Below are 23,924 nucleotides of genomic sequence, written 5' to 3'. Positions count from 1 at the left end.
CCAGTAGAACACGGCTGCTCTTCAGAAGTGTCCCTTCATGATCACCAGGCCTTGGACAGTAGGAAACACCTCTTCTTCCTTTCCTTCCCCAACAGGGTATTAGCAATGATTCCTTTTTTTTTTTTTTAATTGAAGTATAGTTGATTTATAATGTTGTGTTAATTTCTGCTGTACAGCAAATTGACTCATTTATATATATACATATTCTTTTTCATATCTTTTCCATTATGGTTTATCTCAGGATACTGAATCTAGTTCCCTGTGCTATACAGCAGGACTTTACTGTTTATCTATTTTACATATAATAGTTTGCATCTGCTAATCCCAAACTCCCAATCCTTCCCTCTCCCACCTCCCTCCCCCTTGGCAACCAGAAGTCTATTCTCTATTGTCTATGATTCTGTTTCTGTTTCATAGATAGGTTCATTTGTGTCATATTTTAGATTCCACAAATAAGTGATATCATATATTTGTCTTTGTCTTTCTGACTGACTTCACTTAGTATAATAATCTCTAGTTGCATCCATGTTGCTGCAAATAGCATTATTTCATTTTTTATGGCTGAGTAATATTCCTTTGTGTATATATGCCACATCTTCTTTATCCATTCATCTGTCAATGGACATTTAGGTTGTTTCCCTGTCTTGGCTATCGTGAATAGTGCTGCTATGAACACAGAGGTGCATATATCGTTTAGAATTATAGTTTTGTCTGCATATATGCCGAGGAGTGGGATCGCTGGATCATGTCGCAACTCTATTTTTAGTTTTCTGAGGAACCTCCATACTGTTTTCCACAGTGGCTGCACCAACTTACATTCTCACCAACCGTGTATGAGGGTTCCCTTTTCTCCACACTTGTTATTTGTAGACTTTTTTTTTTGTGACATGGTTTACTTTAATAAAAAATACAGCTGAACATTTATCACAGATTCTATGAAACTATACACAATGACATTCTCTCTGCATAGTAACCAGCACTGATGTGCGTAACTTGAATTTTTAGATGGATTATTTATAATCCTTTAAAGTGCAATTTATTTAAGGGTTTAAGCCAATCACAGGATAAAGGATCTTTCTAATAAATGAGTAACATTAAAAAGATGATATATTTGGATAAATCTTTCAAAAATCAGAACTCATTTTGCCAAATGTACTTGTGTTGTAATAATAACACCCTCCCCTGGCAAACCCCAAACTTGACTTAATTGCTGATGATTAAGAAGATTCTCTAAAGAGCTTTTTCTGATGTTAACATTTGTCTGTTCGATACATACTAACTAAAGTGAACTAAGAGTCTAGAGTAGTTCCTTTAGCCCTGAGTTCTATAACCACAATGGAGTTCCTGTTTGAACGTAAGAGACTGTTATGAACTTTCCCCGTTCTATTTGAGGGGAAAATGAAGAACTCAGTTGCTTCTCTGACTCTCAGCGGCATAACTGTGCTTTGGGCTACAGTGTTAATGTCTAGGATGAAATTAAGGTAGCAAGAATGGGTGTCATCTAAGAAATAACCAGAAAATGCTTTAGAATAAAGAAATGAACTCTGAGAGGAACATTTCTAGGAGCTGTCTGACAGGACAGGAGGGATTGCAACATGAAGGCCATTCACTGCTGTGACTGTATGTTGTCATTGTTTTTGTTTTTTGTCCATTTCCTTCTGTTGGTGGAAATAACTGATTCCAATATGCTGCTGCCACCAAAAGATGACGAACAAGATTCCTTTTCAACAGTAACAAAGGAGCAAACTATTTCGTAAGGCAGCAATGCTAGCCTGACTTTACTTGAAGACTGTTTCCCTCTTGAAAAGCCCCTTACGTGAGCATCTGCAAAGTCGTATGTTGCTGTACTGGCTCAGCAATTATTCATCCAGAAAGAGGGTACTTTAGGGGTTGGAGGTGGAGGGGAAAAAAAAGAACTTTTCCCTCCAGGTGTACACACAAAGCTTTAGCCGATCCTAGGAGTGCTATGATCACAGGTTTCGGTTTTCCTCAAAGTTCTTCTTCGGAAATTCTGGATGGAGCTGAGTAAGGCCCCTTGGCTCACGCCATTCACAGCCTGGGGTAGAAGCTGTGTGGGTGCCTCTGTGCTCTCAGGAGGCAAGGGAGCTGCTGGTGGTAGAGGGGGAGGTAATGCGGGCATCCCTGCTGTGGAGGGTGGAGTCGGTGATGATGGGGATGTGAGAGGTGAGCTGGCCCCAGATCCTGCTGAATTATTGGCGTTGCTGTATTTTGCTGAAGGCTCTTCACTATTTTCAACAGCAGATCGTTTTGACTTCTTTCAAGCTATAATCTCCCTCTGTTTTCTTTCTTCTTCAGATCCATGGTGAGGCTGAGCTCTCATCAGTCTTTGATGCTGGTAGACCTGTTTCTGTTCGTCAATTAGCCTCTTTTCTATACATTCTTTGGCAATGCTCGATGCCTCTTTTAACTTTGTGGGGATCTTAAACTGTGGCTTTTCCGAGGTAGTTAGCAGAACATCACTGAATGATGGCATCTGTAAGAGCCAGGAAAGGGTGGACCTGCCACCTTTACAGGCTTCACAACACAGCGTAGACTCCAACATGGCCACCATAGCCATAGACAGTGCAGGAGAGAAGGCGTCTACAGGCACTGAGTCTGGCGGTCGTCATCTCATACAGTAAGTGGCCAAAGCAGTGGACGTCCACACTCTCCAATGTACTGATTTTCCTGAATTGTGAGAAATAAGATTGGTAGAAAGAAGGAAGGCCCAACAAGGAATTCTCAAGGTCCAGCAGCCAGCAAGTGTCCCCTTCCAGCATCACGTTGGAAGCATGAAGATGCCCATAAGGGAATCCCTTGTCATGGAGAAACCTTAGTACCTCTAATATTTGTCGCCCGTATGTTTTGATTTGCTGGAGTTCAAGGCCTTGAATCTTCTTAGGGTTGCAGTAGTCCCTTAGGAATGGGTCTTTTGGTTGATCAAGTCCTTCAAAGTTCCTTTTTCATTAAACATTCTAATTAGCAATGCTGAGGATTTGTTAGCTGTGGCAAAGGTAACATGATAGATGTAAGGGTGCAAACAGGCTGGCAAAGTTTGACTAGACACTGAAAATCTTTATCTGACAGATACTAGTCAGGACCAAGGTCAGCCCAGCTTAACACTAGCCACTTCTCTGGCTGATTTTTACTCTTCATCAAGAAATACTTCTTTCTTTTCCTCCAACCTATGTATTTCAGTGGTTCCACCACCTCCCACTTTGGTTCTGATTGGAAGAACGTGGAAACCTGTTGTAAGGCAATCTCAGTATAGTTTGCAGAATAGTTGTTTGGATCTAAAGACGTCTTACCCAGCTCACAATTAGACAAGATACGATTTGCGGTGATAATGTTGAGATAGTTCTGAAGACCTTTCTGCCTCTCAGCTATGAATTCACGATCCGTTACCAATCCGTTTTTTGGGAGGAAGAGGTAGACTTAGGCCTGCAACCTGTTGTTCAGCAAATCAAAGTCACTGTATCTCCTAACAATCTGTCGGCTATTTTCTACAGAAATTCCTCGTTGTACCCAAATGATATATTCCGTGTGGGACGGCAGGCTCTGGCTCGCCTCAACGGCTGCTGTCAGCAGCACTGTGTTGTCCAGCAGGACCTTGCTGGCCGGTGGCTTCTCCATGAAGGCCATCCCGGGATGCCCATCCACCAACGCCTCGGGACCAGGGCCAGGTCCAGAGGCACTGACTCCCATCACTTGCTGGGATCTGCTGCCGCCCAGACTTTTTAACGATGGCCATTCTAGCTGGCCTGAGGTGATACCTCGTTCTAATTTTGATTTGCATTTCTCTAATAATTAGCAGTGTTGAGAATCTTTTCACGTGCCTATTGGCCATCTGCATTTCCTCTTTGGAGAAATGTCCATTTAGGTCTTCTGCCCGTTTCTCTATTGGATTGTTTGCTTTTTTTGCTGTTGAATTGTATGAGCTGTTTGTGTATTTTGGAGATGAAGCCCTTGTTGGTTGCATCATTTACAAATATTTTCTCCCATTCTGTAGGTTGTGTTTTCATTTAGTTTATGGTTTCCTTTGGTGGGAGCACTGATTCTTAATGAGGGTGGTAGAGGATGAGGCTTAGAGAAGTTTGACCCCAGTGGGAAGATAGAAAGATGAGGAAATACACAGAAGCATTCAGTAGTTGGACAGAAAGCTTCCCAAGGGATTCTATTAGGCATCTGTTAGGGTTGTGTTTGCAGTCTCTACCCTGGGTGGTGGAGAGAGAGAGAGGATGCCCTAAGAATTAGCCCTCGGTCCAGACGCCTTGGGCAGAGAGATGGGAAGACGACGACTCTTTTTTTTTTTTTTTTTTTACATCTTTATTGGAGTAAAATTGCTTTACAATGGTGTGTTAGTTTCTGCTTTATAACAAAGTGAATCAGTTATACATATACATATGTTCTCATATCTCTTCCCTCTTACGTCTCCCTCCCTCCCACCCCTCCAGGTGGTCACAAAGCACCGAGCTGATCTCCCTGTGCTATGCAGCTGCTTCCCACTAGCTATCTGCCTTACGTTTGGTAGTGTATATATGTCCATGCCTCTCTCTTGCTTTGTCACAGCTTACCCTTCCCCCTCCCCATATCCTCAAGTCCATTCTCTAGTTAGGTCTGTGTCTTTACTCCTGTCTTACCCCTAGGTTCTTCATGACATTTTTTCCCCTTAAATTCCATATATATGTGTTAGCCTACGGTATTTGTCTTTCTCTTTCTGACTTACTTCACTCTGTATGACAGTCTCTAGATCTACCCACCTCATTACAAATAGCTCAATTTTGTTTCTTTTTATGGCTGAGTAATATTCCATTGTATATATGTGCCACATCTTCTTTATCCATTCATCTGATGATGGACACTTAGGTTGTTTCCATCTCCGGGCTATTGTAAACAGAGCTGCAATGAACATTGTGGTTCATGTCTCTTTTTGAATTATGGTTTTCTCAGGGTATATGCCCAGTAGTGGGATTGCTGGGTCATATGGTAGTTCTATTTGTAGTTTTTTAAGGAACCTCCATACTGTTCTCCATAATGGCTGTACCACTTCACATTCCCACCAGCAGTGCAAGAGTGTTCCCTTTTCTCCACACCCTCTCCAGCATTTATTGTTTCTAGATTTTTTGATGATGGCCATTCTGACTGGTGTGAGATAATATCTCATTGTAGTTTTGATTTGCATTTCTCTAATGATTAATGATGTTGAGCATTCTTTCATGTGTTTCTTGGCAGTCTGTATATCTTCTTTGGAGAAATGTCTCTTTAGGTCTTCTGCCCATTTTTGGATTGGGTTGTTTGTTTTTTTTGTTATTGAGCTGCATGAGCTGCTTATAAATTTTGGAGATTAATCCTTTGTCAGTAGCTTCATTTGCAACTGTTTTCTCCCATTCTGAGGCTTGTCTTTTGGTCTTGTTTATGGTTTCCTTTGCTGTGCAAAAGCTTTTGTTTCATTAGGTCCCATTTTTTTATTTTTGTTTTTATTTCCATTTCTCTAGGAGGTGGTTCAAAAAGGATCTTGCTGTGATTTATGTCATAGAGTGTTCTGCCTATGTTTTCCTCTAAGAGTTTGACAGTGTCTGGCCTTACATTTAGGTCTTTAATCCACTTTGAGCTATTTTTGTGTATGGTGTTAGGGAGTGATCTGATCTCATACTTTTACATGTAGCTGTCCAGTTTTCCCAGCACCACTTATTGAAGAGGCTGTCCTTTCTCCACTGTACAATCCTGCCTCCTTTATCAAAGATAAGGTGACCATATGTGCGTGGGTTTACCTCTGGACTTTCTATCCTGTTCCACTGATCGATCTGTTTTTGTGCCAGTACCATACTGTCTTGATTACTGTAGCTTTGTAGTATAGTCTGAAGTCAGGGAGCCTGATTTCTCCAGCTCCGTTTTTCTTTCTCAACTTTGCTTTGGCTATTCGGGGTCTTTTGTGTTTCCATACAAATTGTGAGTTTTTTTGTTCTAGTTCTGTGAAAAATGCCAGTGGTAGTTTGATAGGGATTGCATGGAATCTGTAGATTGCTTTGGGTAGTAGAGTCATTTTCAAAATGTTGATTGTTCCAATCCAAGAACATGGCATATCTCTCCATCTATTGGTATCATCTTTAATTTCTTTCATCAGTGTCTTATAATTTTCTGCATACAGGTCTTTTGTCTCCTTAGGTAGGTTTATTCCTAGATATTTTATTCTTTTTGTTGCAATGGTATATTTGAGTGTTTTCTTGATTTCACTTTCAGATTCTTCATCATTAGTGTATAGGAATGCCAGAGATTTCTGTGCATTAATTTTGTATCCTGCTACTTTACCAAATTCATTGGTTAGCTCTAGTAGTTTTCTGGTAGCACCTTTAGGATTCTCTTTGTATAGTATCATGTCATCTGCAAACAGTGACAGCTTTACTTCTTCTTTTCCAATTTGGATTCCTTTTATTTCCTTTTCTCCTCTGATTGCTGTGGCTAAAACTTCCAAAACTATGTTGAATAAGAGTGGTGAGAGTGGGCAACCTTGTCTTGTTCCTGATCTTAGTGGAAATGCTTTCAGTTTTTCACCATTGAGGACGATGTTGTCTGTGGGTTTGTCATATATGGCCTTTATTATGTTGAGGAAAGTTCCCTCTATGCCTTCTTTCTGCAGGGTTTTTATCATAAATGGGTGTTGAATTTTGTCGAAAGCTTTCTCTGTATCTATTGAGATGATCATATGTTTTTTCTCCTTCTATTTGTTAATATGGTGTATCATGTTGATTGATTTGCATATACTGAAGAATCCTTACCTTCCTGGAATAAACCCCACTTGATCATGGTGTATGATCCTGTTAATGTGCTGTTGGATTCTGTTTGCTAGTATTTTGTTGAGGATTTTTGCATCTATGATCATCAGTGATATTGGCCTGTAGTTTTCTTTCCTTTTAACATCCTTGTCTGGTTTTGGTATCAAGGTGATGGTGGTCTTGTAGAAAGAGTTTGGGAGTGTTCCTCCCTCTGCTATACTTTGGAAGAGTTTGAGAAAGATAGGTGTTAGCTCTTTTCTAAATGTTGGATGGAATTTGCCTGTGAAGCCATCTGGTCCTGGGCTTTTGTTTGTTGGAAGATTTTTAATCACAGTTTCAATTTCAGTGCTTGTGATTAGTCTGTTCATATTTTCTCTTTGTCCATTTCTTCCAGGTTGTCCATTTTATTGGCATAGAGTTACTTGTAGTAATCTCTCACGATCTTTTGTATTTCTGCAGTGTCAGTTGTTACTTCTCCTTTTTAGTTTCTAATTCTATTGATTTCAGTCTTCTCCCTTTTTTTCTTGATGAGTCTGGCTAACGGTTTATCAATTTTGTTTATCTTCTCAAAGAACCAGCTTTTAGTTTTACTGATCTTTGCTATCGTTTCCTTCATTTCTTTTTCATTTATTTCTGATCTGATTTTTATGATTTCTTTCCTTCTGCTAACTGTGGGGTTTTTTTGTTCTTCTTTCTCCAATTGCTTTAGGTGCAAGGTTAGGTTGTTTATTTGAGATGTTTCCTATTTCTTAAGGTAGGATTGTATTGCTATAAACTTCCCTCTTAGAACTGCTTTTGCTGCATCCTATAGGTTTTGGGTCGTTGTGTCTACATTGTCATTTGTTTCTAGGTATTTTTAAATTTCCTCTTGATCACTTCATTATTAAGTAGTGTATTGTTTAGCCTCCATGTGTTTGTATTTTTTACAGATCTTTTCCTGTAATTGATATCTAGTCTCACAGCGTTGTGGTCGGAAAAGATACTTGATACAATTTCAGTTTTTTTAAATTTACCAAGGCTTGATTTGTGACCCAAGATATGATCTATCCTGGAGAATGTTCCATGAGCACTTGAGGAAAATGTGTATTCTGTTGTTTTTGGATGGAATGTCCTATACATATCAATTAAGTCCATCTTGTTTAATGTATCATTTAAAGCTTGTGTTTCCTTATTGATTTTCATTTTGGATGATCTGTCCTTTGGTAAAAGTGGGGTGTTAAAGTCCCCTACTATGAATGTGTTACTGTCGATTTCCCCTTTTATGGCTGTTAGTATTTGCCTTATGTATTGAGGTGCTCCTATGTTGGGTGCATAAATATTTACAATTGTTATATCTTCTTGGATCGATCCCTTGATCATTATGTAGTGTCCTTCTTTGTCTCTTCTAATAGTCTTTATTTTCAAGTCTATTTTGTCTGATATGAGAATTGCTACTCCAGCTTTCTTTTGGTTTCCATTTGCATGGAATATCTTTTTCCATCCCCTTACTTTCAGTCTGTATGTGTCTCTAGGTCGGAAGTGGGTCTCTTGTAGACAGCATATATATGGGTCTTGACAATGACTCTTAAGAGATAGAAAAAAAAAAAAAGAAGAAAGTAGCCAAAGGATCTAATTTCTTAGGGGGTACATTTTCTTCTTGTTCAGGCAGGTTAAGATTGGAAGCAGATTTATCTTCAGGGCATTTAAGTTATCCCTGCTTAATGTTCAGCTTAGAAACTCTTTCAACTTGAAAAAAAAATTTCATTTTACAGATATTGACACAAACAGGCATCCAATGTGAACGTTTGAAAGACATGACATTTTGTGTGAATGTGTTTCTATCAAAGACAAACTGACGGTATCAAATCTGTTGCTGTTTTAATAGAGGAGAGAAGAAGAGAGGCAAAGAGGCTGGAGAGAGGGATGTCAGAGATACAGACAAAATTCGCAACAGGAGGACAGGGACCAGCCAGCAGACACTGGAATGGGTCATTAGCTCTTCCAGTTTCATCAATGCTTTCATCTTCATTTGTTCACAGTTAAAGGGTGTGTGGGTGCGTCTGTGTTCAGTGTGGGTGCCGGTGCTGGCACAGCCTCAGGCTCTGGGAAGGAAGTCCAGCAAGGACTGGGTAACAGGGTCTAAAGGTGGAGAAGTTCAAAGAACTGACAGCCTGACTGGAGTCCCGGTGGATGATTTAAGAGCTTAAGAGCATTGAATATTTCAGATGAATTTTGAGGAATCCACAGAAATTCCAGGGTATTTAACTTAAGGTCATATCATAATTAAAGAATTCTTATATATGGCTCGAGCGGTATGGTTCAAATAAGTAGACTTGTCTGCCTTAAGCAAGATTTGTCACATCGACTTCGGAGAGAGAGGCAGCTTTCTATTTCTGAACCACTTATGTGTTCTCTGTTTCTGTTTCTTTCATCATTAAAGAAGGATCAATGGACTTGAGGTAATTGAAACTCTATTTTCCTCTCTATGGTATTAATATTTTTTGAATCTTTTTGTCTTGTTTCCTGGGTATCATGGATGGAGCAGGTAGGTTAATAGTGAAAAGCTAGGAGGACTTCCCTCCTCCTCAGTAACCCTTTTTTCCCTTCTAGCCTTGTTAGCCTGTTCTTCACAGAAGGTAACGTGAATATTCTCCAAGTCCTGCCCTCAGCCAATGTTAATGTTCTGTTGTTAGCCCTGAAATATACATCAATTAGATTACCAGAATACTCACTGATCCCTACTGTGAAAAAAATGAAAAAAGGTAAACCATATGAGTCAGAAAAGGAAAAAGAGTGAGTCACTAAAAGGAAGGTGTTTCTGGTCTATTAATTTTGGCTACACAGTATAGGACAACCAGCGTGGGAAAGATTTTCAGCTTTCATCAAACCTACATAAAATCACTAGGAGATCAAGCTGGAAATAATGGGGCATATTTTTAAAGTTAAAACGTTAGCGTTGAGCTTGCATAAATGGAAGGTGGCTGTGATTTCTGACGGTGCATGAACCTTTTGCCTCAGGCATTTCTTTCTGTATTATGGTTCCAAAAAAGTCAAGAGTCTGCTCAACAGACTCCTTGGGTCTCTAACTGCTCAAGCAATTGGGTGTGTGTGTGTGCGCGCACGTGCTTGTTGTTGGGTGGGGTGTGCTGGATTGCGGAGGCATAGTGGGAAGCTGGCAGGTGGCTTTGAAATATAGACAGACATTCCCTACAACCTTAATCCTTCCCTACTTTGGAATATCTGCAGTTCACGGGCTCCATTCTTCCCACCTTGCTCCTCCATCGTGACTTACTGTTCTTAGCGTCTTTGTCATTCAATCAGGATTTCTCTAGAGCAGATACCAGACCCTCTAGTGGCACTCAGTGGATCCCAGGGTAGATTCTGCCTGTTAGAAACATTATGCATATTTTAGTTCCCTAGTCAAATACAAACGAAACAGGAGGGAGTGATGGAAACTTACAGAAACTTAGGAGCCCGATGGCTTCCTTTTGTACACTGGCTTGTCAAACATTTGAACCTGTATCATCATGTCTGTTTACTTAAACCTACTAAGTCTAAAATTGGATTCAGGTTTTTCCTCTAAACGTTCGTTCTTCTGAGTTATGTTTTGGTGATACCATATTCCACAACCCCTCAGTTTTCCTGGGTTTTTTCCCCCATGTATTTACTTGATTCAGTCATTTATTCAACAAATACCTACTCCATTCTCATGCTGTGAGTCAAGATACTGGGTACTCTGGGTGGGGCAGTGAACATCAGCATGTTCTCAAGACTTTACGATGCAGAGGACTTCTGTTTGCCTACTCTCTCCCTTCTGTCCACGCCTCTATGACTATCAGTGTATCTCTGTGTCTCGTTTCTTCCTTGTCATCCCTGCTTAGCCACTCGGACAGGGATCCCCCTCCATCATGCCTGGTCCACAGCAATCCACTGCTCACTGTCTTCTCTAAAACTCAGAGCGTCCATAATCCAGTTCCTAATATCTGATCTGTTCCAATAGTTCTCAACCCTAGTTGTGCATCAAGTTCTATTGGTGATTTTACTTGGTCATTTGTTTTCAACACAGATGTCCAGGAAGCACCTGGAAAGCAGGTGAGTCAGTAAAGTTCCCCTTGGAGCTGATGTGGAGCCAGGTTGGAAAAGACGTACTCTCTTGTCACTTACCTAAACCTTCACCTTGTGCAGGCTAAACAGATCTAAAATCACCATGCTTCAAAAATGTCACACACACCCCTGCCTCTGGCTCTTCATTCTACTCTGAAGCTAATGTTTCTCCTTTTATCAGAGCCCTAAATTCTTGCTCCAAGTCCTAATGGCAAATACCATGCCATATTCATCTTTGACTTTCCCAACAATTAGGAATTGTTTATTGAATGTGAAGGGTGGCAGAATATGCCACCCTAAACTATGCCTCATTGGTGTAAGGCTAACTTCGAGCTAAAAATGCAAATGCAAATTCCCCGACATACAGATCCTCCCAAAGGAACTAAACTCTCATCCATCCCTTCCTGGGAGTTTCATCACCCAGGGAAGACTGACTCTTAACATAGAAGCGGACACTAGAAGTCCCCATCACAGCCAGACAAGCTCTGTCACAACCATCATGTCTCCCATCTACCCTTCCAAGGCCCCATCCATCTTTCCTAAAAATCATTCACTCTCCTTGAAGTGGCCTACATCCCCCTTCCACTTCCCCTATTAAGACAGTATGGTATATAAATGCTCAAATCTCACATCTCTTTTGGGTATTCACTTTTTTTCCCCCTGTGATGCCCCCATGGATATGACATTAAAAGTTAGTGCATTTGTGCTCTGTTTACAATAGCCAGGACATGGAAGCGACCTAAGTGTCCATCAACAGATGAATGGATAAAGAAGATGTGGCACATGTATACAATGGAATATTACTCAGCCATGAAAAGAAACAAAATTGAGTTATTTGTGGTGAGGTGGATGGACCTAGAGTCTGTCATACAGAGTGAAGTAAGTCAGAAAGAGAAAAATACTGTATGCTAACACATATACATGGAATCTAAAAAAAAAAAAAAAAAAAAGGTCACGAAGAGCCTAGGGGCAAGACGGGAATAAAGACACAGATGTGCTAGAGAATGGACTGGAGGATATGGGGAGGGGGAAGTGTATGCTGGGAAGAAGTGAGAGAGTGGCATGGACATATATACACTACCAAACGTAAAATAGATAGCTAGTGGGAAGCAGCCACATAGCACAGGGAGATCAGCTTGATGCGTTGTGACCACCTAGAGAGGTGGGATAGGGAGGGTGGGAGGGAGGGAGACACAAGGGGGAAGAGATATGGGGACATATGTATATGTATAACTGATTCACTTTGTTATAAAGCAGAAACTAACACACTGTTGTAAAGCAATTATACTCCAGTAAAGATATTAAAAAAAAAAAGTTAGTGCATTTGTGTACTTTTTCTCCTGTTAGTCTGTGTTGTTTATTTCGTAGACCCAGCTATTGAACATGTGAGAGTAGAGGGAAAGTCTTTCTTGCCTACACATGCATGACTCAGCTTTAATCCCCACCCCCCCATATTTAAGTCTTCATACTTCAGGTTTTAAGTCTTCAGCAGCCTCTTTAAAAATTTTTTTTTAATTTTATTTCTTAATAAATTTATTTATTTATGGCTGAATTGGGTCTTCGTTGCTGTGCACGAGCTTCTCTCAAGTTGCGTTGAGCAGGGACTACTCTTTGTTGGGGTGCACGGGCTTCTCATTGCAGTGTCTTCTCTTGTTGTGGAACACGGGCTCTAGGTGCATGGGCTTCAGTAGTTGTGGCTCGCAGGCTCTAGAGTGCAGGCTCAGTAGTTGTGGCTTAGCTGCTCCACGGCATGTGGAATCTTCCTGGACCAGGCCTTGAACCCATGTCCTCTGCACTGGCAGGCGGATTCTTAACCACTGTGCCACCAGGGAAGTCCAAAATTTTTATTTTATATTGGGGTAAAGTTGATTAACAATGTTGTGTTAGTTTCAGATTACAGCAAAGTGATTCAGTTATACATATACATGTCTCTATTCTTCAAATTCTCTTCCCATTTAGGTTATTACAGAATATTGAGCAGAGTTCCACGTGCTACACAGTAGGTCCTTGTTGGTTATCTATTTTATATATAGCAGTGTGTATATGTTAATCCCAACCTCGTAATTTATCCCTCCCCCCAACCTTTCCCCTTTGGTAACCATACGTTTGTTTTCTAAGTCTGTGTGTCTGCTTCTGTTTTGTAAATAAGTTCATTTGTATCTTTTTAAGATTTCACGTAAGCAATATCATATAACATTTGTATTTCTCTGATTTACTTAAGTTAGTATGATAATCTCCAGGTCCATCCATATTGCTGCAAATGGCATTATTTCATTCTTTTTTTATGGCTGAGTAATATTCCACTGTATACACATACCCCATCTTCTTTATCCATTCCTCTGTCAATGGACATTTAGGTTCCTTCCATGTCTTGGCTACTGTAAGTAGGCTGCAGTGAACACTGGGATACATGTATCCTTTTGAACCATGGTCTGCTCCAGATTTATGCCCAGGAGTGGGATTGCTGGGTCAGATGGTAGTTCTGGTTTTAGTTTTTTAAGGAACCTCCATATTGTTCTCTGTAGTGGCTGTACTGATTTACATTCCTGCCAACAGTGTAGAAGAGTTCCCTTTTCTTGGCACCCTCTCCAGCATTTATTGTTTGTAGATTTTTTTGATGATGGCCATTCTGACTGGTGTGAGGTGATATCGCATTTTAGTTCTGATTTGAATTTCTCTAATAATTAGTGATGTTGAGCATCTTTTCATGTGCCTCTTGGCCATCTGTATGTCTTCTTTGAAGAAATGTCTATTTAGGTCTTATGCCCATTTTCTGATTGGGTTGCTTGTTTTCGTTTTGATATATATTTTTTATTTTTATTTATTTATTTATTTTTGCAGTATGCAGGCCTCTCACTGTTGTGGCCTCTCCCGTTGCGGAGCACAGGCTCCAGACGCGCAGGCCCAGCGGCCATGGCTCACGGGCCCAGCCGCTCCGCGGCATGTGGGATCTTCCTGGACCAGGGCACAAACCCATGTCCCCTGCATCGGCAGGTGGACTCTCAACCACTGCGCCACCAGGGAAGCCCTCGTTTTGATATTGAGCTGCATGAGCTGTTTGTAGATTTTGAAGATTAATCCCATCAGTTGGATCATTTGCAAATATTTTCTCCCATTCTGTGGGTTGTGTTTTAGTTTTGTTTATGGTTTCCTTTGCTGTGCAAAAGATTTTCAGTTTAATTACATCCCACTTGTTTATTTGTATTTCCATTACTCTAGGAGATGGATCAAAAGGGATATTGCTGTGATATATGTCAAAGAATGTTCTTCCTATGTTTTCATCTAAGACTTTTACAGATTTGCTGTAGAGTCTGTTATGTGGCAGCTGCATGGTGGCCTAGAGGGGAGGATGGCAGCCTGCAGCCTCCAGCCCCCCAGCTGTGCTCCTGCCCCTCTGCCCCCACCATTTCACCACATTCTTCTCTTCTCAGTCTCTCTTCCTTCTCCTGCCAGAGTTCATTTTTCGAAAACAATTGTATCATGACAGGATTCACCCCCACCCCAGAAGCAGCCTGTGATGGTGCCCAGTGACTACAGATAAAGAACAATTCCAAGGTGATGCCCAAGGCCTCTTAAAATCTGGATCCCATCTTCTGTTTCAGTATCATCTCTCTGTCATTTCTTCACAAGCAAAAGATGGTCCCATTATTTAGGTACTGCTCTCAGAATGCACCTTGTGTCTGTCACATCCATATGCCCTTATGGTACTGCTCCTTTTAGAACGCCTTGGCCCCTATGTTCATCTGGAGAAACCTCACTCACCTTAGGGCTGGCTCACAGGGCTGGTTCACATGTAACCTCTGAACAATGCCTTCCCTGAGCTTCTAGACAGAAGACAATTATTCACTCCTCTCTGCATCTGTACTTACCTCTTATTGACTGCGCTGGCATTCCTGTGTGCCTCGATCTTTTCTGCTAGACCGTGAGAGCCTAGAGGCCAAGAAATGCATTGATTCCACAGATTGTTTTGAATAGTATGAACATTTTAACATTAATCCTTTCAATCCATGAGCACACATTTATTTCTGTCTTCAAGTTCTTGCATCAAGATCTTATCATTTTTGGTGTACAGGTCTTTTACCTCCTTGGTTAAATTTATTCCTAGGTAAATGTAAATGGCATTGTATCCTTACTTTCTTACAAGTGTACAGAAATGCAACATATTTTTGTACATTGATTTTGTATCCTGCAATTTTACTGAATTTATAAGTTCTAACAGACTTTTGATAGAGTCTTTAGGGTTTTTTATATGTGTTTATTTTTTCTATTGAAATTAATTCTATTTAATTCTTAAATATAGTGTTTTACTACATTAATTACCCTAGACTATTTATTCTAGAGATTCCATTCTGACCCTATATGTATTGGGATTTTTTTGCCTAATTGTTCTGGCTACGACTTACAAACTATGTTAAATGTAGGTGATGAGAGTGGGCGTCCTTGTCTTTTCCTGATCTTAGAGAAAAATCTTTCAGCTTTTTTCACTGTTATATTAGCTGTGTGCTTATCATATGTGGCCTTTATTATGTTCATGTATGTTTCCTCTATACCCACTGTGTTGACAGTTTTTATCATAAATGGATATTGAATTCTGTCAAACGCTTTTTCTGTCTCTGTTGAAATGATCATATGATTTTTATGTTTCATTCTGTTAATGTGGTGTATCACACTGATTAATTTGCAGATGTTGACCCATCCTTGCATTCCTGGAATAAATACCACTTGATCAGTGTATGACCCTTTTAATGTATCTTTTTGTTTTTACTAGTAAATACACCTTTTGTTATTTATTTATTTATTTTTAAACATCTTTATTGGAGTATAACTGCTTTCCATTGTTGTGTTAGTTTCTGCTGTATAACAAAGTGAATCAGCTATACGTATACATCTATCCCTATATCCCCTCCCTTCCACGGCTGTAGGTGGTCACAAAGCACTGAACTGATCTCCCTATGCTATGCAGCTGCTTCCCACTAGCTATCTATTTTACATTTGGTAGTGTATATATGTCCATGCCACTCTCTCACTTCGTCCCAGCTTAACTTTCCCCCTCCCTGTGTCCTCAAGTCCATGTTCTATGCCTGCATCTTTATTCCTGTCAGGCCCCGAGGTTCTTCAGAACCACTTTTTTTTTTAGATTCCATATATATGCGTTACCATACGGTATTTGTTTTTCTCTTTCTGACTTACTTCACTCTGTATGACAGTCTCTAGATCCATCCACCTCATGACAAATAACTCAATTTTGTTTCTTTTTATGGCTGAGTAATATTCCATTGTATATATGTGCCACATCTTCTTTATCCATTCATCTGTCGATGGACACTTAGGTTGCTTCCATGTCCTGGCTATTGTAAATAGTGATGCAATGAACATTAAGGGACATGACTCTTTTTGAATTATGGTTTTCTCAGGGTATATGCCCAGTAGTGGGATTGCTAGGTCGTATGGTAGTTCTATTTTTAGTTTTTTAAGGAACCTCCATATTGTTCTCCATAGTGGCTGTATCAATTTACATTCCCACCAACAGTGCAAGAGGGTTCCCTTTTCTCCACACCCTCTCCAGCATTTATTGTTTGTAGATTTTTGGTTGATGGTCATTCTGACTGGTGTGAGGTGATACCTCATTGTAGTTTTGATTTGCATTTCTCTAATGATTAGTGATGTTGAGCATCCTTTCATGTGTTTGTTGGCAATCTGTATATCTTCTTTGGAGAAATGTCTATTTAGGTCTTCTGCCCATTTTTGGATTGGGTTGTTTGTTTTTTTGATATTGAGCTGCATGAGCTGCTTGTATATTTTGGAGATTAATCCTTTGTCAGTTGCTTCGTTTGCAAATGTTTTCTCCCATTCTGAGGGTTGTCTTTTGGTCTTGTTTATGGTTTCCTTTGCTGTACAAAAGCTTTTAAGTTTCATTAGGTCCAATTGGTTTATTTTTGTTTTTATTTTCATTTCTTTAAGCATTGGGTCAAAAAGGATCTTGCTGTGATTTATGTCATAAAGTGTTCTGCCTATGCTTCCCTCTAAGCATTTTATCGTGTCTGGCCTTAATTTAGGTCTTTAATCCATTTTGAGTTGATTTTTGTGTATGGTGTTAGGTAGTGTTCTAATTTCATTCTTTTACATGTACATGTCCAGTTTTCCCAGCACCACTTATTGAAGAGGTTGTCTTTTCTCCATTGTGTATTCTTGCTTCCTTTATCAAAATAAGGTGACCATATGTGCATGGGTTTTTCTCTGGGCTTTCTGTGTTTTTTTTTTTTTTTTTTTTGCAGTATGCGGGCCTCTCACTGTTGTGGCCTCTCCCGTTGCGGAGCACAGGCTCTGGACGCGCAGGCCCAGTGGAAATGGCTCATGGGCCTAGCCTCTCCGCGGCATGTGGGATCTTCCCAGACCGGGGCACGAACCTGTGTCCCCTGCATTGGCAGGCGGACTCTCAACTACTATGCCACCAGGGAAGCCCTATCTCTGGGCTTTCTATCCTGTTCCATTGATCTATAATTCTGTGTTTGTGCCAGTACCACACTGTCTTGATTACTGTAGCTTTGTAGTATAGTCTGAAGTCAGGGAGCCTGAGTCCTCCAGCTCAATTTTTTTCTCGAGATTGCTTTGGCTATTCGGGGTCTTTTGTGTTTCCATATAAATTGTGAAATTTTTTGTTGTAGGTCTGTGAAAAATGCCATTGGTAGTTTGATAGGGATTGCATTGAATCTGTAGATTGCTTTGGGTAGTAGAGTCATTTTCACAATGTTGATTCTTCCAATCCAAGAACATGGTATATCTCTCCAACTGTCTGTATCCTGTTTAATTTTTTTCATCACTGTCTTATAGTTTTCTGCATACAAGTCTTTTGTCTCCTTAGGTAGCTTTATTCCTAGGTATTTTATTCTTTTTGTTGCAGTGGTAAATGGGAGTGTTTTTTTAATTTCTCTTTCAGATTTTTCATCATTAGTGTATAGGAGTGTAAGAGATTTCTGTGCATTAATTTTGTATCCTGCTATTTTACCAAAGTCATTGATTAGCTCTAGTAGTTTTCTGGTAGCATCTTTAGGATTCTCTTTGTATAGTATCATGTCATCTGCAAACAGTGACAGCTTTACTACTTCTTTTCCGTTCTTTTTCTTCTGATTGCTGTGGCTAAACCTTCCAAAACTATGTTGAATAATAGTGGTGAGAGTGGGCAACCTTGTCTTATTCCTGATCTTAGTGGAAATGGTTTCTGTTTTTCATCACTGAGAACAATGTTGGCTGTGGGTTTGTCATATATGGCCTGTACTATGTTGAGGTAAGTTCCCTCTTTGCCTATTTTCTGGAGAGTTTTTAAAATCATAAAATGGGTGTTGAATTTTGTCAAAAGCTTTTTCTGTGAGATAATCATATAGGTTTTATCCTTCAATTTGTTAATATGGTGTATCACATTGATTGATTTGCATATATCGAAGAATCCTTGCATTCCTGGAATAAACCCCACTTGATCATAGTGTATGATTCATTTAATGTGCTGTTGGATTCTGTTTGCTAGTATTTTGTTGAGGATTTTTGCATCTATGTTCATCAGTGATATTTTTGTGTTTGACATCTTTGTCTGGTTTTGGTATCAGGGTGATGCTGGCCTTGTAGAATGAGTTCGGGAGTGTTCCTCCTTCTGCTATATTTTGGAAGAGTTTGAGAAGGATAGGTGTTAGCTCTTCCCTTAATGTTTGATAGAATTTGCCTGTGAAGCCATCTGGTCCTGGGTTTTTGTTTGTTGGAAGATTTAATCATAGTTTCCATTTCAGTGCTTGTGATTGCTCTGTTTATGATTTCTCTTTCTTCCTGGTTCAGTCTTGGAAGGTTGTGCTTTTCTAAGAATTTGTCCATTTCTTCCAGGTTGTCCATTTTATTGGCATATAGTTGCTTGTGGTAATCTCTCACGATCCTTTATTTTTCTGCAGTATCACTTGTTACTTCATTTTCATTTCTAATTCTGTTGATTTGAGTCTTCTCCCTTTTTTTCTTGATGAGTCTGGCTAAAGTTTTATCAATTTTGTTTATTTTCTCAAAAAAGCAGCTCTTAGTTTTATTGATCTTTGCTATCATTGCCTTCATTTCTTTTTCATTTATTTCTGATTTGATCTTTATGATTTCTTCTGCTAACTTTGGGTTTTTTTTGTTTTTCTTTCTCTAATTGCTTTAGGTGTAAGGTTAGGTTGTTTATTTGAGATGTTTCTTGAGGTAGGATTTTATTGCTATTAACTTCCCTCTTAGACCTGCTTTTGCTGCATCCCATCAATTTTGTGCCATTGTGTTTTCATTGTCATTTGTTTCTAGGTATTTTTTGATTTCTTCTTTGATTTCTTCAGTGATCACTTCGTTATTAATGTATTGTTTAGCCTCCATGTGTTTGTATTTTTTACAGATTTTTTCCTGTAATTGCTATCTAGTCTCATAGTGTTGTGGTCGGAAAAGATACTCGATGTGTTTTCAATTTTCTTAAATTTACCAAGGCTTGAGTTGTGACTCAAGATGTGATCTATCCTGGAGAATGTTCCATGAGCACTTGAGAAGAAAGTGTATTGTGTTGTTTTTGGGTGGAATGTCCTATAAATATCAATTTAGTCCATCTAGTTTAATGCGTCATTTAAAGCTTGTGTTTCCTTATTTATTTTCATTATGGTTGACCTGTCCATTGGTGAAAGTGGGGTGTTAAAGTTCCCTACTATTATTGTGTTACTGTCAGTTTACCCTTTTATGGCTGTCAGCATTTGCTTATGTATTGAGGTGCTCCTATGTTGGGTGCATAAATATTTACAGTTGTTGTATCTTCTTCTTGGATTGATCCCTTGATCATTATGTGGTGTCCTTCTTTGTCTCTTGTAATAGTCTTTAATTTAAAGTCTATTTTGTCTGATATGAGAATTGCTACTCCAGCTTTCTTTTGATTTCCATTTACATGGAATATCTTTTTTTTGTGTGTGTGTGTGTGTGTGGGGTACGCGGGCCTCTCACTGTTGTGGCCTCTCCCGTTGCGGAGCACAGGCTCTGGACGCGCAGGCTCAGAGGCCATGGCTCACGGGCCCAGCCGCTCCGCGGCATGTGGGATCCTCCCAGACCGGGGCACGAACCCGTGTCCCCTGCATCGGCAGGCGGACTCTCAACCACTGCGCCACCAGGGAAGCCCTGGAATATCTTTTTCCATCCCTTCACTTTCGGTCCGTATGTGCCCCTAGGTCTGAAGTGGGTCTCTTGTAGACAGCATATATACAGGTCTTGTTTTTGTATCAATTCAGCCAGTCTATGTTTTTGGTTGGAGCATTTAGTCCATTTACATTTAAGGTACTTATTGATATGTATGTTCCTATTCCCATTTTCTTAATTGTTTTGGGTTTGTTATTGTAGGTCTTTTCCTTCTCTTGGGAAGTTCCTTTAGCATTTGTTGTAAAGCTGGTTTGCTGGTGCTGAATTCTCTTAGCTTTTGGTTGTCTGTTAAGGTTTTAATTGCTCTGTTGAATCTGAATGAGATCCTTGCTGGGTAGAGTACCTTGCTGGGTAGAGTAATCTTGGCTGTAGGTTTTTCCCTTTCATCACTTTAAATATGTCCTGCCAGTCCCTTCTGGCTTGCAGAGTTTCTGCTGAAAGATCAGCTGTTAAGCTTATGGGGATTCCCTTGTATGTTATTCGTTGCTTTTCCCTAGCTGCTTTTAATATTTTTTCTTTGTATTTAATTTTTGCTAGTTTGACTGATAATGTGTCTTGGCGTGTTTCTCCTTGGATTTATCCTGTATGGGACTCTCTGTGTTTCCTGGACTTGATTATTTCCTTTCCCATATTAGAGTAGTTTTCAACTATAATCTCTTCAAATATTTCCTCAGTCCCATTTTTTTCCTCTTCTTTTTCTGGGACCCCTATAATTCGAATGTTGCTGTGTTTAATATTGTCCCCCAGGTCTCTGAAACTGTCCTCAATTCTTTTCATTCTTTCTTCTTTATTCTGCTCTGCAGTAGTTATTTCCACTATTTTATCTTCCAGGTCACTTATCCGTTCTCCTGCTATTGATTCCTCCTAGAGAATTGTTAATTTCATTTATTCTGTTGCTCATCATTGTTTGTTGGCTCTTTAGTTCTTCTAGGTCCTCATTAAATGTCTCTTGTATTTTCTCCATTCTGTTTCCTAAGATTTTGGATCATCTTTATTATCATTACTCTGAATTCTTTTTCAGGTAGACTGCCTATTTCTTCTTCATTTGTTTGGTCTGGTGGGTTTTTACCTTGCTCCTTCATCTGCTGTGTATTTGTCTGTCATTTTGCTTAACTTCCTGTGTTTGGGGTCTCCTTTTCACAGGCTGCAGGTTCGTAGTTCCTGTTTTTTTTGTGTCTGCCCCCAATGGGTAAGATTGGTTCAGTGGGTTGTGTAGGCTTCCTGGTGGAGGAGACTGGTGCCTATGTTCTGGTGGATGAGGCTGGATTTTGTCTTTCTGGTGGGCAGGACTGCGTCTGGTGGTGTGTTTTTGGGTGTCTGTGAACTTATGATTTTAGGCAGCCTCTCTGCTAATGTGTGGGGTTGTGTTCCTGTGTTGCTAGTTGTGTGGCATGGGGTGTCCAGCACTGTAGCTTGCTGCTCGTTGAGTAGAGCTGGGTCTTAGCGTTGAGACGGAGATCTCTGGGAGACCTCTTGCTGACTAATATTATGTGGGGCTGGGAGGTCTCCTGTGGTCCAATGTCCTGAACTCAGCTCTCCCACCTCAGAGGCTCAGGCCTGACACCTGGCTGGAGCACCAAGACCCTGTCAGCCACACGGCTCAGAAGGGAGAAAATAAATAAAATAAAATAAAATAAAGTTATTAAAATAAAAAATTTAAAAAATATTTTTAAAATAAAAATGTAATTAAAAAAGAAGAGAGCAACCAAACCAATAAACAAATCCACCAATGATTTGGCCCCACCTCTGCGTGTAGGTTGCCTGAGGGCGTCTGTTCCTGCCCAGACAGGACGGGGTTAAAGGAGCGCCTGATTAGGGGGCTCTGGCTCATTCAGCTGGGGGAAGGGAGGGGTATGGCCCCCGAATGAGGGGCGAGCCTGCAGTGGCAGAGGCCCATGTGATGTTGCAACAGCCTGGGGCGTGCTATGTGTTCTCCCAGGGAAGTTGTCCCTGGATCACAGGACCCTGGCAGTGGCGGGCTGCACTGGCTCCTGGGAGCGAAGGTGTGGAGAGTGACCTGTGCATGCCCACAGGATTCTTGGTGGCTACAGCAACAGCATTAGTGTTTCATGCCCATCTCTGGTGTCTGTACTGATAGCTGTGGCTTGCGCCTGTCTTTGAAGCTCGTTTAGGTGGTGCTCTGAATCTCCTCTCCTCATGCACCCCAAAACAATGGTCTCTTGCCTCTTTGGCAGGTCCAGACTTTTTCCCAGACTCCCTCCCAGCTAGCTGTGGTGCACTAGCCCCCTTCAGGCTGTGTTCACGCAGCCAACCCCAGTCCTCTCCCTGGGATCTGACTGCCAAAGCCTGAGCCTCTGCTCCCAGCCCCCACCTGCCCTGGTGGGTGAGCAGACAAGCCTCTTGGGGTGGTGAGTGCTGGTCGGCACTGATCCTCTGTGCACGAATGTCTCTGCTTTGCCCTCTGCACCCCTGTTGCTGCGCTCTCCTCCGTGGCTCTGACGCTTCCCCCTGCTGCCCACTCCCTGTCTCCACCAGTGAAGGGCCTTCCTAGTGTGTGGAAACTTGTCCTTCTTCACAGCTCCCTCCCAGAGGTGCAGGTCCTGTCCCTATTCTTTTGTCTCTGTTTTTCCTTTTTACTTTTGCTCTACCCAGGTACGTGGGGAGTTTCTTGCCTTTCAGGAGGTCTGAGGTCTTCTGCCAGCATTCAGTAGGTGTTCTGTAGGAGTTGTTCCATGTGTAGATGCATTTCTGGGGAAGAAGGTGATGTCCGCGTCTTACTCCTCTGCCATCTTGAAGGTCCTTTTAATGTATTGTTGAATTCAGTTTGCTAGTATTTTGTTGAGGATTTTTGCATCTATATTCATCAGGGATATTGGCCTATAATTTGTGTGTGTGTGGGGGAGGGTATGTGTGTGGCATCCTTGTTTGATTTTGGTATCAGGGTAATTCTGACCTCGTAAAATGAGGGCAAGTCGTTTTTAAAAAGTCATTTTAAAACCTTGTTTGGAAGTGTTCCCTCTTCGGTGTTTTGGGGAAGAGTTTGTGAAGAATTGATACTAATTCTTTAAATATTTAGTAGAATTTACCTGTGTGGCTGCCTGGTCCTGGATTTTTGTTTGTTGGGAGGTTTTTGATGATTGATTCAGTCTTCTTACTGGTAATTGGTCTGTTGAGATTTTCTATTTCTTTGTAGAAGTTGAAAATGTATTTAATACAGCTAACCTACTGAACGTTGTAGCTTAGCCTAGCCTACCTTAAACATGCTCACACCAATTACATGAGCCTACAGTTGGGCAAAATCATCTAACCCACAGTCTATTTTAAAATAAAGTGTAATTTACTGAGCTTCTACTGAAAGTGAAAAACGGAATGGTTGTTAAGTGCACTGGTTCTACCCTGTGATTACATGGCTGACTGGGAGCTGTCCAGCACCACAAGAGAGACTCATACAGAAGATTTACATTCAGATTTGAAGTATAGTTTCTATTAAATGCATGTCACTTTTGCACCATCATAATTCAGGGACTATCTGTACATCTCTAGAAATTTACTGATTTCTTCTAAGTTGTTGGTGTACACTTGTTTATAGTAAAATTGTTCATAGTCTCCTTGATCTTTTGTATTTCTGTGGTAATCAGCTGTAATGTCTCCTCTTCGATTTCTGATTTTGAGTCCTCTTTTTTTCCTTGGTGATACTAGCTAAAGGTTTGTCAATTTTGTTTCTTTTCTAAAAAAACAAGTGACTTAGTTTCATTGATCATTTTTAGTCTTTATTTCATTGAACTCCACTCTGAACTTGGTCATTTTCTCTCTGTGTACTAACACCGGACGTCATTTCTTCTTCTCTTTTGAGTTCTTGAGGTGTAAAGTGAGGTGGTTTATTTGAGATGTTTCTTGCTTCTCGATGTAGCCATTTATCATTATGAAATC

The 23,924-nt window shown here is 40.4% G+C and overlaps 1 pseudogene across 1 annotated transcript; it reads right to left on the bottom strand.

Annotated features, from left to right (window-relative positions):
• Positions 1–1,945: 1,945 nt before the first annotated feature.
• On the bottom strand, positions 1,946–3,642 carry LOC309831353 (PX domain-containing protein kinase-like protein; annotated as a pseudogene). The gene is made up of 2 exons: positions 3,541–3,642; positions 1,946–3,448 (listed from the first exon to the last, which is right to left on the bottom strand). The product of its transcript is annotated as a PX domain-containing protein kinase-like protein (transcript).
• Between the last annotated feature and the right edge of the window lie 20,282 nt (positions 3,643–23,924).

The sequence above is a fragment of the Grampus griseus genome (genome assembly GCF_964374135.1).
Source record: "Grampus griseus genome assembly, chromosome: 12".
NCBI classification, from domain to species: domain Eukaryota; kingdom Metazoa; phylum Chordata; class Mammalia; order Artiodactyla; family Delphinidae; genus Grampus; species Grampus griseus.
This window is presented reverse-complemented; position numbering and strand designations above follow the sequence as displayed.